The sequence below is a fragment of the Suncus etruscus genome, chromosome 8, assembly GCF_024139225.1.
Source record: "Suncus etruscus isolate mSunEtr1 chromosome 8, mSunEtr1.pri.cur, whole genome shotgun sequence".
Classification (NCBI taxonomy): Eukaryota; Metazoa; Chordata; class Mammalia; order Eulipotyphla; family Soricidae; genus Suncus; species Suncus etruscus.
In genome coordinates, this window is record NC_064855.1 from 26,806,329 (window position 1) to 26,825,014 (window position 18,686).

Consider the following 18,686-nt stretch of genomic DNA (forward strand, 5'->3'; position numbering starts at 1 on the left):
TACATACAAGAAAAGTGCCTTACTTGATGTATTTTATTCTTGTGACCATTAATTTTGGGTAGAGGGGTCATACACACAGATATGGCTAGCATTCTCCTCAGGTAGTGTTTGAAGGACCAAGTGGTGTCAAGATTGAACCTACGGTGCTGCCCACTGAAATTTCTTTCTAGTTCTTCCTGGATCTTGATGCTTCAATCTTAACTCTTTGGCTCTGCTACTGCTGTTGTTTTCATGATACCAAATTCTGGAACCTACTTTTACTCTAGGGCCCACTTCACCCACCAAACTCAGGGTAGCATGGACTTTTTTCAATCAACACAAAATAAACCTGTCAGGAGAATAATTTATCTTTGACCTAGATAGAGCAAAGCAAAGAATCAACATTTAACCAGAAAATTCAGGCTGTGTAAACAGACAGAATGACTCACCATTTCACACCAGATTTTTTTTGACCGTTATCTGGGTAGTTCAGTTTACATCTGGGGTGTTTTTTCCTTTGCTGTGTGAGCAGTTGTCTTAATACATCCCTCATCATATTTTTCCTTAAGGATAAGTATCAGAGAAGCAATTGCCTTGGGATTTCGGAACTGATTCTAGACATTTGTGTTTCATTTCCTTCCTAACTTGTTTTCCTAGAGTTTTGAGTCTGAAATATCCACCCCTTTGACATCTGTTCCTCGATCTTATTGGCTACTGAACTTCTTTAACACATACATAGTTGGGTCAAAATGAGAGCTAGGGAGTGATTTGCAGTGGGATAAGAAACAATTCTAAAAAGTAACACTTGGGTCATACAACCCATTGTTTTAATTCCCCAACAAGGGTAGAAATAAGTATTCTTATCATACTACTACGAAAACAAATGGGGAAAAAAACAGTTAAGGAAATCACAGATACTTGAACTTAACTTTTGCTCAAACCCTCAAACCAAAAGGCATCTGGGACAGTCCAAAATGCTGAGCTGGCTCCTGGAAAAGGCTATGACACAAGAAAATAACATTCAGGAGCAATGAGAATGGAAGAAAATGAGGACTGTCTCTTGCAAGCACAGTTCATTCTTAGGCAGTGTCCAATGTAATGCTGACCTTTCAAGTTTTTCTTACATTAGAGGCACATTAAAAATTAGTTCACAATGGGACTGGAGAGATGGCACTATGAATAGGGCATTTGCCTTGCTTGCAGCTGATCTGGGTTCAATTCCTGGCATCCCATATGGTCCCCTGAGCCTGCCAGGATTAATTTCTGAGCTCAGAGTCAGAAGTTACCCTTGAGTGTCACTAATTGTGGCCTCAAAACCTATATATAAATACATATATTAGTTTACAGAAATGCATGGCATTTAAGGCTGGATAAAAGGTACAATGAGTAGTATGCTTGAATTGCATGCAGGTGACCCAGTCCCAATCCCCAGAATGACAGATGGTCCTCCTAACACTGCCAGGAGTGTTGAGCATAGAGCCAGGAGTAAACCCTAGTGAGCCCAAAACCAAAAAAAAAACGAAGGATAGCACAAGAAAAGGAATTGTTTAGAAAGTACAAAAATGTGGAGCCGGGTGGTGGCGCTAAAGGTAAGGTGCCTGCCTTGCCTGCGCTAGCCTTGGACGGACCTCGGTTCGATCCCCCGGTGTCCCATATGGTCCCCCAAGCCAGGAGCAACTTCTGAGTGCATAGCCAGGAGTAACCCCTGAGCATTACTGGGTGTGGCCCAAAAAACCAAAAAAAAAAAAGAAAGTACAAAAATGGTTTGGTCATTCCCTTAGAGTCAGGCAAAATCTTCCACTGGGCAGAATTGTAGAAAAGCAGCCATGAGGCATCTTTAGGCTGGAGACAACCTGCTGAGTGTAAAAACTGTTAACTCTGGTTATGGTCTTCTGCTCAATGATCTGAGCATATGCTTTGCGTATGGGACCCCCACACACACCAATGTTCAATCCCCAGCATTGCACATGTCATTGAATATGCCCTTCCTTGTACATCAGTGATTGAAATCACTTTTCAATATTGAAATTCAAGAACTCTAATCTTGAACTTAATAGCCATTTTCTCTTGAGTCCTTTTCTAACTAATGATTATTCTCTCTTGATTTCAAAGTTGTATGATTTTTGTTTAAAATTTGGAGAACAGGAGAAAGTAAATAAGAAGATTAGGAGCTGGTGAGGTAGGACAGGGTGTTAAGGTAGCTGACCCAATTCTATCCCTGTCACTTCATGGTTCCCTGAGCACTATTGGATGCAGCCCTGGAAACCCTGAACACTGCTGAGATGGCCCGGGAATTCCCTCAGGCACAGGTCCAGTTGGCTGAGAACCATTGGATAGGACAACTGAACCTTTAAGCACTATATGGGAGGCTTCTTTCCCCTTCCTCCAAAATAAAATAAAACAATATCATTCATCTGCAGGCTTCATTCAGTGATAAGCCTTGAGGATCTAAGATAGCATGGCTGGTAGGGGGCTTGTCTTGCACCCTATACTCATATAGTCCTCCAAGCTTTGATCCCTGAGTTAGGAATAATCCCTGAGCCCTGCCATGTGTGGCCCAAAAACAAAAACTATAAAAGAAAAAAAAACTCCAGATAAGCAATGATATCATTTCCATTAACACCGTGCATTCTTTGTATAGAGATAGATATTTTCTATTCTTATGTGAAATAAAAATAGATCATTGTACATTTGGTATTTAACCTACTTATTCTTTTATAATTTTTTTCAGCTTTTGGGTCACACCTGGCAGCGCCTAGGGGTCAACTCTGTCTCTGTGCTCAGAAATCACCCCTGGCAGGCTAGGGGGACCACATGGGATGCCGGGAATTGAACCACTGTCTCCTGGGTTGTTCACATGCCCTACTGCTGTGCTATCTCTCTGGCCCTCTTTTATAAATCTTAACCTATTTGCAATGCCTATTCTTATTTAATTTTGTTAAATAATTTTTTTAATTTAGAGGCCACCCCAGAGGTGCTCAGGTTTTACTCTCTGACTTTGCACTTGGGGGGGGGGGGGTCATTCCCAGAAATGCTCTGGGCCAACAAAGTGCTGGGGATCAAAGCCAGGCTCCATGCCTGCAAAGCACATGATCCTTCTCATTGAACTCTCTTTCCTCCTTTAAATACTTCAAAACGGTTGTCTTCGATAATATGCATTCCCTAAAAAGATTTAGCCTAGAATCATGTTTTTATTTCATGCTGACTCTCATAGTGATGAGAAGAATCAGGAGGTCTGAATTCAATTCCAGTTTTGCTAATACATCATATGTTTGTATGGGGAGGGGGATTGTTTGGGGAGGGAGAGGTCTCTGAGCTTTGCACATCTGAGAGATAAAGGATGTCATAGTCCACTTCTAGAATAGCCACAAGAAGACCCAGAAGCGTAAGTCATTAGGTGCAATTTTGAAAAGTAACTCCACTTGTGCCTACTTACATCTCCGCCACATGCCAGGGATTTCCCCTTTTCCCTCATCCTTTGATTTGTTTCCTTTCATTTTCCCATTTCCTTTCTGCTGCCAGTGAAATGCGATGCCTTTGATCTGGGCATCAGAAGATGGTTGACTTTTCCCCAACTTCTGCAAACTCAGCTGCTCTCCTGCAGGGCAGGTCTGTCTGCAGTTACATACAAGATACCCAGATACTTCCTCATGCGCACATTCCCACTGCCAGCTTGGGCAAAACAGCATGCCTCTGCTGTGGAAAGAGTCTTGGAGCTGCAGGTAAGATTTTGCCTCTGTAAGGCTCAAGCCAGAGACTGTTAACACACCAACACATTCACTTGCTTCAGACTGGAAACAAATGTCCATCTCTTCCTCTTTTAAAGGGGCCAGCAAGGATTTCATGTTTCACATCAAAGAAAAGCTAAAAGTGCCAGAGAGATACCAAGTACAATGGGCAGGACATTAGACTTGTAGATGGCCAACCAGAATTTGATCCCCAGCAACCCATATTGTCCTAAGCCCACCAGGAGTGATTCCATAGCACAGAGTCAGGTGTAAGCCCTGAGTACCACAGGTGTGGTTCAAAAACAAAAGAGAGAATGAGAGAAAGAGTGAGAGAGACTAAGAAAAGGCTATAGGCTTTTCCACTGTTGGCTGTGCAGATGATGAGACATTCAGTTTGCCCGTGATTCAGAATGCCATGGAGTTTACAGGCCAGAGACCTCATTCATAGGGAATTTTACCAGGTTTCCCAAGATGTCCAAATCCAATCCTACATAAGTGAAGTCTTAGGGTATCTTATGCCCATCCCCTGCAATGAACCTAATTCATTATCCTTACTTCCCCAGGCCTTCCCAAGCCACGTTTGTCACTGACCCATATTTTCAAGGGATCTGAGCTGATGTTCAGATTCTACTTTTAACTCTGCCTCTTTCTGGAGTCTGGCAGTCTGGGAGGAGCTCACATCTGGCTGGTGGATCTTCCCAGCATCCAAAGTGTCTATATGGAGATTTGTCTAATATCCTAATTTTACTATGTTTTTATCCTCTCCAGGGACTGAGGAATCTGGTGGTAAGTAGTTGGGGAGTGAGTGAAGCACATCCCTAAGTAACCCCAGATCAGAAGGCAGCATTCCACAGAGTTAGACATTTCACTCTCAAGCACCTCCAAAGACCCTTTTTTCTGAGTTGTCCACCCCAGTCCTGAGCAGGCTTATCAAAGCCAGTAAGAGAATTTGTCATTTTCAACGCCACTTTCTTGCAGGCCAGTGCTTCAGAAAAGATTCCTTTTCATGGAGATGTCAAGGGATAAAAGGAGAATTTAGGGAGAGGAAAGTCTTAGAAAGCAAAGTTCTTTGTCTACACTATCAAAAAAAAACCCAGATATTGTGGCTGCAAGTAGTGTGAATGAATCCTGCCAGGTTCTGTTGCTCTGTGTTTAGAATCATTCATTGTTGAAATCAGGATCTCATATGGATGAATCACAGGACTTGATATGTAGCTCACCAGGAAAGGGAAGCAAGTTTCAGGGCAAAATGAGCAGGTGTGTTAGGACCATTGGAGTTGGTCACCAAATGAGGTGCCCTCACCTTACTGAAGAGATAGTACAGACAGAAGACTCTTGCCTTGTACAACAGACAACTAGATTTGATGCTCAAAACCTCATTTGATTCCCTGAGCCCTGCCTGGATTGATCTCTGAACACAGAGTTCTGGCTCTTTGTAAATCCTGAGCACCAAACAAATCTGAAAGAGAATGCTCTGTAGATTCCTTGGGATTACATGTGGTTCCTCTCACCTTCTCCCCCTCCCCCCGATACACTCTCCCTCCACTTCCATCATCTTTGCTCTTGAATCTTCTCCCTCAGCTCCAGCTGTAGCTCCTGTGATTCTGTAACCCTACACTTCAGTCAGGAAGCCTTAGTGTGATGACATAGCTAGGAGCAGGGGAGGGCTAGGACATCCTTATTTATTTCTACTTCCTCAGTTGAGTCCTCCCCTTCCCTGAGGAAGTATAGAACATAGAAAGACGAACGCTCCACCCTTGTACTTCCTGCCTTCGTGGATCCATTGCTGTGTCCCTAGAGGTGTATGGTCAGTTCTTTCTTCCTGATTCTCTTTACCTGCCTCCAGAATCTGGCTTTCTTGTAGTTTTCTCCCCCAAATTAGTCACCACACTGTGCATTCCTATCTAGTTTACTGTGATTCTGCTCATTGAGATCTAGGGCCCTTTGTAGGTTTTGTTCTTTGCTCTGACCGATCTCTAGAAAAGTCCCTCTCATTTAACAACGGCTCAGAAAATAGTTCCTAAAGAGAAAAATGATGAATGAATGTGGACTTTTTAAAAATTACTACACAATAAAATTCAGGCTTTTACTGATCAGTGGGCCAGTGTGCAAACTTTGCAAGCAAGCAAGCAAGAGGCCTACACTCCATCCCCAGAGCACACAACCCCCAGTATCTTTAGGAGCAATTCTTGAGCACTGTGTTGGGAGTAGCCCCTAAGCTTATCCAGGTCTGGCTCAAAAAACAAGTAGTTAAAAAGGAAGGAAATCTCAGGTTTCAGGGGAACGCAGTACAACTCTTTCAGCAGCTCAATCACCCCAAGTCCTAGTAAGAGACCCAGAGTCATTTTCATTCACAAACCCTGAGACCACAACCAAGTGTGAGCATCTTCATTCACACAACAACAATTGCAACAACTAGAAGTGAAGAGAATCCAAAGAGAATAAATCTCTTAAGAAATCAAGCTGTAAAATGTAACAAGAAGCAAACTAGCAAACAGCAAAGCAGATAGAGAACATGAATAGGAAATACCCCTTGCTCAAGTCATGAGACTTTTCCAATATAGAAGAGAGAAAGTAAAATGGAGAATAAACGACAAGAAAGGCACTGCGTAGTACAGAGAGAAGGAAAGATATAGAGCAAGGGAGGGGGAGAGAGTCAGCTGAGAAGTAACAGGGTTAGGGAGTCAAGGAGATGCAGATAGACTGGGGGTGGATGGCAGAGCTAACTACCCAAACAACAGAGTCAACAGCACTGGAATGAGGAGGCTCAACTTTAGCAACTAACCTTGCAAAGGTGCCTGTAAAGATGACAGCTGGGAAGGGAGAGGTATGAGAGGGACCCTGGGGAAACTGGTGGAGGGAAGTTGACACTGGTGGTGGGATCAGTGCTAGAACATCATATGCCTAGAACTCAACTATGAATAAATGTGTAACTCATGATGCTTTAATAAAATAAAAATAAAATAAAGTCCTGTATTTAAACTCTTGGTAGCATAAACTTGACACCACACACTTTGATAAAAAGGGACAGTTTTTATAGCAAACATCAGCCTTGGCTCTAGATGCTGTGCTGGCTAAATACCAGGTTCTATGATTTTTGGTCTGAGTAACCGGTTCTTACTTTATTCAGGATAATTCTTTGCATGTGTTTGTCCCTCCTGGACAGGAAGTACCTCTGGTTTAGCCTCTTACCTATACCTGCTTTCCACTCATGGGGGTGATCCTAGTCTTTCCAATAAAGACCTTAGGTTAGAGAGATTTCTTTTGGTTTTTGGTTTCACAGCTAGCCTGTCTGCCTGCGGCTACCTTTTGCCTGCTAGCAGATAGCTTGTGGTGGAGGTTCCTGAGCCTGTTTTATCTCCCTAACCTTGTGTGCATTATTTCTTGTGTCGGAGCTTCAGACCCACATTCCCCCAATCCCCAGTGTAGGGGCATGAGGTTTCTATTACATTCTTCATCAGGAATAAACTTTAATCCCTAAACTATCACTTGATATATTAATATAAGTCATGTAGTAATGTGGGAGTTTAGTTTGTAGAAATAACTAAAAAGAGAAAAAAATCAAGTGTCTATTTTTCAAAGCAATAGTGTTGGTAATGGAAAAATCAGAAATAGCTAAACATGAAAAGAATGACCTCACAAAAAAATGGGAGAAAATGAAAAATGCATAGGCACTGGGATGCTGTCATATTGCAAACCTTTGATGAAAAGGTTTTAGGGTTTAGATAATACATTGTCTCGCCATACAAGAAAGAGAATGGCTCGGACAGCTTCCAATGTGCAGGCCTCAGGACTGGTTTAGCAGAAGAGCTTCAATGTCTGAGGCTCTGGTTTTCAACCTCCCAATACAAAAATATAGTAAAAACTTATCCTGAATGCCACAGTTTCTCAATGTTTTTGAGGAAACATGAATTCGAACCTAAGATTTTATATTTAAAATTTAATCAAGTACTTGATTAAAATGAAACAAAATGAAAATGCCCAGGCATCCTGCAATGAGAAAGTTCTTATGAAACACCCCTGGAGAACTAAAATATAAATAAAAAAAGAGAAAGAAAACTAAATTCCAGAAGCAGAGGATCTTTAAAGAGAGTGGTGGATAGTGTGTAGCAAAAGCAATTATACAATGAAGAATGTCTTTAAGCGGGCCCGGAGAGATAGCACAGCGGTGTTTGCCTTGCAAGCAGCTGATCCAGGACCAAAGGTGGTTGGTTCGAATCCCGGTGTCCCATATGGTCCCCCGTGCCTGCCAGGAGCTATTTCTGAGCAGACAGCCAGGAGTAACCCCTGAGCAAAAGCCGGGTGTGGCCCAAAAACCAAAAAAAAAAAAAAAAAAAAAAAAAAAAGAATGTCTTTAAGCAAGGTAATTTTCTTATAATATGATCACTAAATATTTTTGTTTTGGGCCACACTCAGAATGCTCAAGGCTTACTCTTTTCTGGCTCTGCACTGAGGAATCACTCCTTGTTGGGCTAGGGAACCATATGACATGCTGGGTATTGAACCTGGGCTTGCTATATACAAGGTAAGTTCCCTACCTGCTATACTATTATCTCTCCAGCCCCAAAATATTGCGTTTTAACTTTCATTCTGCTGTGTGACCATTTCTGTAGTTTTATATATAAAAAAGACCTCTCAGCCCCCTTTTTTGGAAAATGTGTGTCAGGACCACACCTGGTGATGCTTAGAACTTACTCCTGGCTCTGAATTTAGGGGTCACTCTTGGTGGGCTCAGGAATCATTTGGGGTGTTGGGAATCAAATCCAGTTTTTGCTGCATGCAAGGCAAGGCCCTACCCACTTCCTATCCATCACTCAGGCCCCAGAAATTCTAGTTTTTAAAAAGAAAGATCATCTGTATTGAGATGGCTTACAAACATTTCACTAGTGATATTAGTATGTTGCCCTGAAACAGATCTCAACAATAATAACAAAATCTAACAATAAAATTGTACCTCTTTTTACCAGGATATTTCCTTCCCACCTCTCTTCTCTTTTCTTGCTTGCAACTGTCACTACCATGCTGGGTACATGTGTCTTCTCAAACATGCCTGGTTCTGGTACTCACACACTTGTGATGCATGCATACACTCCCTCCACCATCCCTCTCTGCCTACTTCCTTCCTTCCTTCCTTCCTTCCTTCCTTCCTTCCTTCCTTCCTTCCTTCCTTCCATCCTTCCTTCCTTCCTCCCTTCTTTCTTTCTTTATTTTCTTTCTTTCCTTCCTTTTCTCTCTTTCTTTCCTTCCTTCCTTCCTTCCTATCTTTCTTTTCTTCCTTCCTAGATTTTTTTCTTCTTTCTTTCTTCCTTCCTTCCTTTCTTTCTTTCTTTCTTTCTTTCTTTCTTTCTTTCTTTCTTTCTTCCTTCCTTTCTTTCTTTCTTTCTTCTTTCTTCTTTCTTCTTTCTTTCTTTCTTTCTTTCTTTCTTTCTTTCTTTCTTTCTTTCTTTCTTTCTTTCTTTCTTTCTTTCTTTCTTTCTTTCTTTCTTTCTTTCTTTCTTTCTTTCTTTTCTTTCTTCCCTTCCTTCTGTTTTTGATTCACACCCAGGGATCACTCCTGGTGAGGATCAGAGTTCATATGTAGTGGTAAGAAAGAAACCCAATTGGCTGCATGCATGGCAAACACCTTGCCCACCATACTATCTTTCTGTCCACTAAATATCTTTAAAGGTGTATTTTTGTTATTATAGTGTTGATTTACAACACTGCACATATTTTAGGGTTCAGGCTTGTATCTCCCAGCTGAATGTTATTACACTATATACCATTACCAACACCAAAGAGATTTTATGGAGACCATTGGACCCCTCTGAGAATTGCTCTCACCCTGCCCCTTCTGAGAATGTCAGTTCTGTGACCATATTCCAAGAGTTTTTGGTTTTGTTTCCTTATATTCCATGTATAATAAAGAAGTTGGTATTCCTTTTTACTCCTGGTTGATTTTGCTAAGTTGAATCCCCTGCAGTTCCAACCAAGTTGTTGTACAACCCAATTCCACCTTCTCTTTTTCTTTGTTGATTAATAATTTTATATTTAAAAAATGTTCATAAATAGAATGCAACTTTCCCATCACCAAAGTTCCCCTTTTTCCCTTCTCCTCTACTCCCTGCCTGTCTTTGGGACAGGCGTTCCACCTCTCTCTCTCTCACTCTCTCTCTCTCTCTCTCTCATTATCATTATTAGTGTGATTAGTGCTCTAACTGCGCTCACCACTCTTTGTGGTAAGCTTCATATCATGTACTGATCCTTCTGGCCCACATCTCTATTGTCTTTGGATATTATTACCATATTGTCTTTTATTTTTCTTAATTTCCACAGGTAGGTGAGACTATTCTGTGTCTATCTCTCTCCCTCTGACTCATTTCATTCAGTATAATAGTCTATAGGTCCATCCATGTATACGCAAATTTCATGACTTAATTTTTCCTAATGGCTGCATAGTATTCTGTTGTGTAGCCTTACCACAGTTTCTTTAGCCATTCATCTGTTATCTGGCACCTGGGTTGTTTCCAGATTTTGATTATTGTAAATAGTGCTGTGATGAACACTACATTTTTGTGTTGTGTTTTTGTGTTCCTAGGGTATATCCCTAGAAGTGGTATTGCTGGACCATATACGAGCTCAATTTTCAGTTTTTTGAGGAATCTCCATATTGTTTTCCAGAAAGGCTAGAAGAGATGGCATTCCCATCAGCAGTGGATAAGAGTTTCTTTCTCCCCACATCCCCACAAACACTGATTGTTCTGTTTTGTTTTGTTTCTTTTTTTTTTCATTGACTGTTCTTGTTCTTTGTGATAGTTGCCACCTTTTCTTAGCTTAGACTGCTGTTTCATTGTTGACATGCACCATGTCAACACTGAATCAGTCATTGATACTCGGTTGGTTCTAGATCATGGCTATTGTCAATAGTATCACAACAAAGGAATGCATATCTCTGTTCTGAATTGTTTATTTTGAAGGTGAAGCCACTCAAATAGTGCTAAATATGGTCTAGGGTCCTTCCAGGGATTCTCTGTCAACCAAGCTGACAATTCAATGAGAGGATCCAAAGATGCAGCATTGTTTTAGTGATGCTATACCTGAGATTTCTGAGGCCATCCAGCTGTGCTTAGGGGCATATTATGGCTCTATCTTGATGTTCAGGGGACCTCCTGATGTCAAGGATTAAACTGGAGTCAGCTGAATGCAAGGATGTACCATACTGAGCTGTCTCTGCCCCCCCTTCTCTAACTAGTTTTTTGAAGAGTCTCTGGATAATATTTAGGAGTAGAATTACTAGATCCTATAAGAACCCCATTTCTCATACTTTAAGGAGTTTCCAAATGCCCTATCTGCACTGACTGTCATTCCCATCTACACTATAAAATGTTAAAGTTCTTTTTATTTCTTTTTTTGTTGGGGGCCCACACCCGGTGACGCTCGGGGGTTACTCCTGGCTATGCACTCAAAAATAGCTCCTGGCTTAGGGGATCATATGGAATGCTGGGGTATTGAACTGCGGTCTGTCCTAGGCTAGCATGGGCAAGGCAGATGCCCTACCTCTTGTGCCACTGCTACGGCCCCTAAAAGTGTTTTTTCTTCACACTGTCCCCAATACATGCTGTTAACATGGATTCTTTGATCAAGGCCATAGTCACCAGTGTGAGGTAACAGTTCACAGTTGTTTAACTTTGTATTTTATCTAATTTCTTTTATATTTTGCTTTATTTTACTGACATGACTTTCAAGACTTCAGGGGGGAAAATCCTAAATGTTTATATAGATGGATATATCCCAGGAACACAAAAACACAATACAAAAATGACCTCTGCATTCCTATGTTCAGCACAGCACTATTTATAATAGCCAGGTGCCCAACAACAGAAGAGTGGTTAAAAGACCTGTGGTATATCTACACAATGGAATACTATGCAGATGTTAAAAAAAAAGTTATAAAATTTGCTTGTATGTGGATGACATGGAGATTATTATACTGAGCAAAATGAGTTAGAGGGAGAAACATAGAATAATCTCACTCATCTGTGAGATATAAGGAAAATAAATAACAGTATGAGGATGATATCCAGAAATAATAGGATGAGAATTAGGAGGATCAGTCTATGGTAGGAAGCTTGCCACAAAGGGTGGAGAGAGCAGCTAGAGTAGAGAAAGGTCTAATATAAAAAGGACATTCATGACACCCCTTCACTTGCAGTAGTACAAACCATACTATAAATAAGTAAAGAGAGGGAGGGAGAGAGAGAAAGAATGAGTGAAGTAAAATGCCTGCCACAGAGGCAGGTGGAGAAGGTTGGTGGAAATGAAGAGGGTGTCAAGGAAAGTGAGAGGGAAATTGTTGACATTAGTGGTGAGATATGCACACTAGTGAAGGTTGTTATTCATTGTATGATTGTAACTCATCATGAACAAATTTATCTGTGAAAAAATTTATATTGAGAACAACCTTGTAACCATGGTGTTTCAATAACAAAATAAAATAAGTACTTCAGAAAAGATTCTAGAACTTGGAAGATTAAAGAACTCTCCTAGATCAAATCTGATTTGTATCTGGACAGTTCCAGCCTCCTCGCCTTTCCAATTATTTTCATCATACGCTTCTGCTGTTGGGCCCTGAAATACACATGGAAGAGAGTTTGAAGGGGACAATGACTAGGGAGCTTTCCTCCAGATCTCAGCCTACTGTGCCATCAATCTGGGTTTCCCTGTGGGTAGCCACCAGTTGGTGGCAGAAGACTGTGGGAGGCCAGTGGCCTGTGGCCCTCATATTGTCCCCCACCTCCTGCATCACCACCCCCACTCTGCTCCTCCTAACAAAGAACTCTCCAGTTCCTCTCCCCCATGCTGTCATGGCCATGGTGTGCTCTGGGGTGGGGAAAGGGGCAGACAGGAAGATACAGAAACGGGAAACAAAAATGGTTTGTCCCGGTCCTGACCAGGGAAGCCCGCATTCCTGCTTGCCTGCATTTATAATATTAAGGGAAGGGAAATTACAAATAAGGCAGTCAAGGCGGCCACATGAATCAGACCTTTGTTCCTTGGCGAACCCAGCTTGGAAAGCTGCATGGAAGCTAAGCACTGAGTTGAAGTCTCCCTCTTTTTTGTAGAAATGGCTTTTAAAAAGGTGCCTGATACCCACTCTCTTCTCTGTTGGGTCAGAGGGAGTCTGGGGTCATGACCACACAGTTGGGGTTGGGGGAGCTGCGTTCAGCCTCCTGACAGGAGCTAGGTCTTTGCAGAGCCCAAGCATTCCCCAATTCCCTTACAAAAAAAGGCAGCAGGAAAATGGTCCCGTGGCAAGAGCCTGGAACAGTAAAGCAGTCAAGTGAAATCATAATTCTCTGGGTTCTGATACATTCTACTCACAGCCAAGGGCTCCATTCTGTCTCCCCCAGGCCAAATGGGACCTGCCCAGTGCCCAGCAGCCAAAGTTTCTGGAGAAAGTCATCAAAAGTTTCTACCACCTCACCAGCACAAGCGCTAAACCAAAGAGCCAATCATGAGGTCAAAGGAGCCATTTCTGGCACACTAGGTGTTGAGGTGTTGTCCCAAGCCTAAAACATTGCTGCTTTGAATGCTTCAAATGAGCTGACAAAAATGGACACACTGATTGCTCTCTATTTTATTTAACAAGGAAATGGAAGTCTGGATCTATTTAGATGGGACACCTCGCTCTTGGGCAAAATTTCTTGTTGCAAGTTCTTACTTTTTTTTATAATAGTTTTTATTTGAACACCTTGGTTACAAACATGATTGTGGTTGGGTTTCAGTCGTATAAGATGACACCCCCCATCACCAGTGTAACATTCCCATCACCAATGACCCAAATATCCCTCCTCCCCTCCCCGCCCCCACCTGTACTCTAGACAGGCTTTCTATTTCCCTCATATATTCTCATTGCATGATAGTTCGCAATGTAGTTATTTCTCTAACTAACCTCATCACTCTTTGTGGTGAGATTCATGAGGTCAGCTGTAACGTCCAGCCCTCTCCTCTTTTGTCTCTGAAAATTGTTGAGACATGTCTTTCATTTTTCTTAAAACCCATAGATGAGTGAGACCATTCTCTGTCTTTGTCTTTTCTCTCTGACTTATTTCACTCAGCATAATAGATTCCATGTACATCCATGTATAGGAAAATTTCATAACTTCATCTCTCCTGACGGCTGCATAATATTCCATTGTGTATATATGCCTTTCTGGAAAGCGATATAGAGATTCCTCCAAAAACTGGAAATTGAGCTCCCATACGATCCAGCTATACCACTCCTAGGAATATACCCTAGGAACACAAAAATACAATACAAAACTCTCTTCCTTAAACCAAGATGCAAGTTCTTTCCTGATCAGTTCATAGATATTTGGTTAGAAACATTCTACACTGGGCTACAAGTAAAGATTCAGAGGCACTTTGGTTGCATGGGAAAACAGGGTCTCTCGTGTTTGGACAGAATCAAAGAGCTAGCTCATCATTACTTCCCAGCCTTCTCTTCCCTTCCCACCTATTCTTGGCAAAGCCTTTCTTTCATCCAAATGTCCTCTTAGACCATGCTGCCACTAAAGTGTGGATAAACAGATTTTCATTTGATATTCAAAATAACCTCCCAAGAGGATTCTTTTGATGTTCTTAGTATATTTGACTTGCAGCAACTTGCTGTTGCTGTTTCTATCCTCTCTGGTCATGCCTCCTAAACCATGTGGGTCGCAGCATGCCCCCTTCTGATTGTGATTTCCATAGGAGTTAGAGAAACAGGGAGCATTCATTGCCCTTTGCTGATGGAAATCCTTGTGCTCTTGGTCAGTGTCAGTTTCCCTGATGAGCAATGAGCAAGCACGGGAGTCGCATGGAAAGACCATTCACCATGGAAATGAGCTCATCTGATCCCACCTCCCTGCCAGGACAGGATATAGGCCCTAAAACTACTTCCTGATCTAGCAACTTCTACAGACATTATTTACCCTAGGTCACAGAAAACATGGCTTCAAAACAGCAAAACAGGAAAGAAAGACTCATCTCAATTAAAGGAGAACCTGTTAAAATAATGCCAGGGGTGTCCTGTAACAGAGTGGGGACTTCCATACAAGGCTATGTTGGAGCCAATTCTGTGATCCAGGGAGTTGAAGCTGGGATAGGCCTGATAGGACTTTGGGGACAAGGTCTTTCCCACTCTGGTTTTTCATAGGGTAATTGAAATAAAGACAATCCTGAGAAATTATACGAATTTTTCATTAGACTGAATTCCTTGATTAACTTGTGGACAGATGAACTTATTTAAGTGATGTCCAGCCCTTCAGAAATGTTCCCAGGGTCCCGTGGAGAGCTCAACAATAGAGCACCTACATTGAAGCATGAAGTGGTAGAGCCAGAGTTTACGCCCCTGCACTGCCACACATGCCCTACTGTGGTCCCAGTGACTCTACTGCTTGAGATCATCTCCTAAGGGTCCCATCCCTGTACTGAAAACAAGTGGGTACAATGCCAGTTATCAAAGTAAAAACATGAGTAAGGAGAAACATTAAGCAAAAAATATTGAGTACATGTGGGGAAGGCTCTTGCCTTGCATGCAGCAGACCTGGGTTGGGTATCTCGATCCCATATAGTTCCCCCAAGTCCATCAGAAGTGATCCCTAAATGCAAAGCTAGAAGTAAGCCCTGAGCACTTCTGAGTGTGACCCTAAAAATGAAACAAAATGTCCAAAATCAATGCTTAAATAAATTATAATTAATTAAAACTGAAAGGAAGTGCCAGAGAGATGGCAAGGGGGTAAAACACTGCCCTTGCATGTGGCTGGTCTGGGTTTGGTCTCTGGTACCTGCGTACCTTTAGGAGTGATCCCCGAGCCCTGCCAGATATGTCTTCCAACAGAAACCAACAAAAATACAGAATGACTGAAAAGGAAGTCTGAGTTTATTGAGGAGAAAGGAAAATACACGGGCCACCTGGGTCTATTTGTAGGTGAATGATGCCTCAACTCCAGTTTTGGGCCTACCTACTGGCTCTTCTTGAATGGCTCAAATGGCACTGAGAAAAACAGTGGGCAGCATGGGCAACACTTCTTAAGGTCATTTATTTGAGTTTTTCTCTTGGGACTAAATGGAAAAAATGAGGCTCCAGAAGGTTCCAAGATTTGTTTTGATCACCAATTCAAGTAAGTTGGAATTGCTCCAATTGGCCTGATTCCAAGCCTGGTTTGCTGATGAACCTCACTATCTGTTGTTTGTCTCTGATCCTGGTTTGTTCCATGTTTCCACAAAGGGCACTTGTGGGCAATCTGAGTTGTTACTAGTCCTACCCTCCTGTCTAGGAACAGTTGTTTTCCCTGCCACCCTCTGGACCCTTAAATGGGTCTTCCCTGACTCATCCCTTCTCTCTTCTCTTGTTCCCCTCTTTCTTCCTGTAACCCTACCTGATGGGCAACTAGAAAGTGCTGTTCAGGGATGGTCTCACAAGAACACTTTTTGGCCAGCCAGACCTCAAGGTCCAAGACTAATTTTTCCATAGTCTGTTCCTTCCTGTGAATCAAATCTTCACTAATATTCATCTAATATTCATCTGATGAATTAATGAATTGAGTGAAAGAAGTTCACTCTTCTTTGATGGGTGAAGTCATCATCGAAACCAGACAAACTCTTCACCAGCTTTCTACATATCAAACCCCAAACTTAGAAATCACAGATGAGTAGGATTTGAGTCCTATTTGGTTTCAAAAGGAATCTGTTTCCAGAAAACAACAATGACCTATAATGAGAGTCTGAATTTTGCTTGTTCGTACCAACTTGTAGAGACAACTTGCTTCAACTGAGACTTGTGACTGACCCTTGTACCACTGATGTCACTCATGCTTTCGTAGGGTTCAGGACAGTTCTTTGTGTACAAACCAAAGGCTTTTATTTTATTGAGTCATTTCTTTATTGTTTTAATCACTTTGTTCTCAAAATGTAAAGCTTCTCAGCAAGTATAAACTGAAATGTGCATCTCTGATTAGCAAAAACAAGGAGATGTGACTCAAAGTCCTGGATCCTGCAGTGAATTCCAGACACATCTCTGAAACTCACAGCCTGCCTCTGGAGCTCAGCCTCCCTCATCTAAGTGTTTTGTTACTGTTACTGTTGTTGTTGTTGTTGTTGTTGTTTAATGTATGTGTTTTTCACACCTTCTCATTTGATGCCTTGGAATCTGGAATCCTAATTCTCTCCTTAGTGGTCTGGAAGGTTCAGTCCTTCTGCACCAATACACCAGGGTCTCTGCCATGGGTATGCAGTCTGGAGGGGTCTTTGGACTTTTCCTACCAGTGCTCTGAAGACCATCTCTGGTGCTGGGGCTCAAATTGAGGTCTCCTTGTGTATGGAGAGCACCCTTAAGCTTTGTACTCTCTCTTCAATCTACCTACAAAAGGCAATAATAGCAGATGGGTCAAAGGGCAAGAGGGTGTGGTTTGCATGTAGATGCTCCAGGTACTAGCCCCAGAATAGCCTGGAGACGCAAACACTGTCAGTCTAGGGCTAAACCCTAAACAAAGCCTTGAGTAGCCTCTGAGCTCCTCTGTGTTCCAATAGCAAACACAAGAGTGGGAATAAGAAATGCTTATAGTACAGCAGGTGAGACACTGTCCTGCACAATCAATCAACCTGGGTTTGATCCCCAACATCTCATATGGTCCTCCAGGAGTGATTTGTAAGTGTAGAGCCAGGGGTAAGCCCTCACACTGCTGGGTGTGGTCTAAAAACAAAAATGCTTGAAATATTTAGAAAGGGATAGAAGATTGGGGCCAGAGAGATAGCATGGAGGTAAGCGTTTGCCTTTCATGCAGAAGGTCATCAGTTCGAATCCCGGCATCCCATATGGTCCCCCGTGACTGCCAGGAGCAATTTCTGAGCATGGAGCCAGGAGTATCCCCTGAGCACTGCCAGGTGTGACCCCAAAACCACAAAAAAAAGGCAAAACAAGAAAGGGGTAGAAGATTTGGGGAAAGTGAACCTGAGGGATAATCTAAGGGGAAAATGACTCCATAGTGCTTGAAAAAATGGACCAGAGGTTCCCTTGAAAGAGAACTTTAAGATCACTTCTGGTGAAAGTTGGCACAGAACAAAATTAAGGGGAACTTAGTCAGAATTTCATCTTTACCCTCACTAGGATGTAAATCCCAGCACTGCCTTCTCCATTAACCTGAGGATTTGGCTTCATCCTTTCTCCCCATTCTGGCTTCTGAAAAACTATGCTAAAAATCAGAGCTTAGAATTTAGGGCCTTTGGGACATCTGAAGATCAGTATTTTTGGCTGGGGGATGACCCTCACCCAGCTGTGCTCAGGGCTGACCCCTGGCTACGTACTTGGTGATCACCACTGGTGGGGCTCAGGATCTATATGCATGCTGAAGACCCAGGCTCAGCTGCATACAAGTGAATACCTTAACCCCTGCACTAGCTCTCTCATCCTTTGTTTCTTAATAAGAACAAAGCATTTTCCCTGCTCTTTGAGGATGTTGCTGCCATGATCTATGCTTTAACCTTTCGTTGTGGTATTTTTCACACATACAGCTGCAGTATTCATCCAGGGTGTGTTCCTGGCTGCAGTGCTCACCCAGCTTTAGTTGTAGGATTTTCCAGAGATGCAGTGCTCTCACACACCAGGTGACCACATACAGTCCAGCACTGGGAGGGAGGAGGTGTCTCAGCTAGCAGAATTGTTGCCAAAACTATGTCGGATGTATGTGGGCAGCACTGGAGTTCACACTATAGACTTTATGCTGTTGGAGCCAGTACTTTAGTTACTAAGCCAACCCCCAGCCTCGGGAGGAAACAGTCACAGAATATAGGGGTTATTTGTTCATTTATTTATTTATTTATTTATTTATTTGGGGCCACAACTAGCAGTCCTCAAGGCTTAGTCCTGACTCTTTGCTTCAGGATCACTCCAACTGGTGCTCAGGGGACCATATGGGATGCCAGAGATAAAACCCGAATCCACTGTGCACAAGTCAAGCA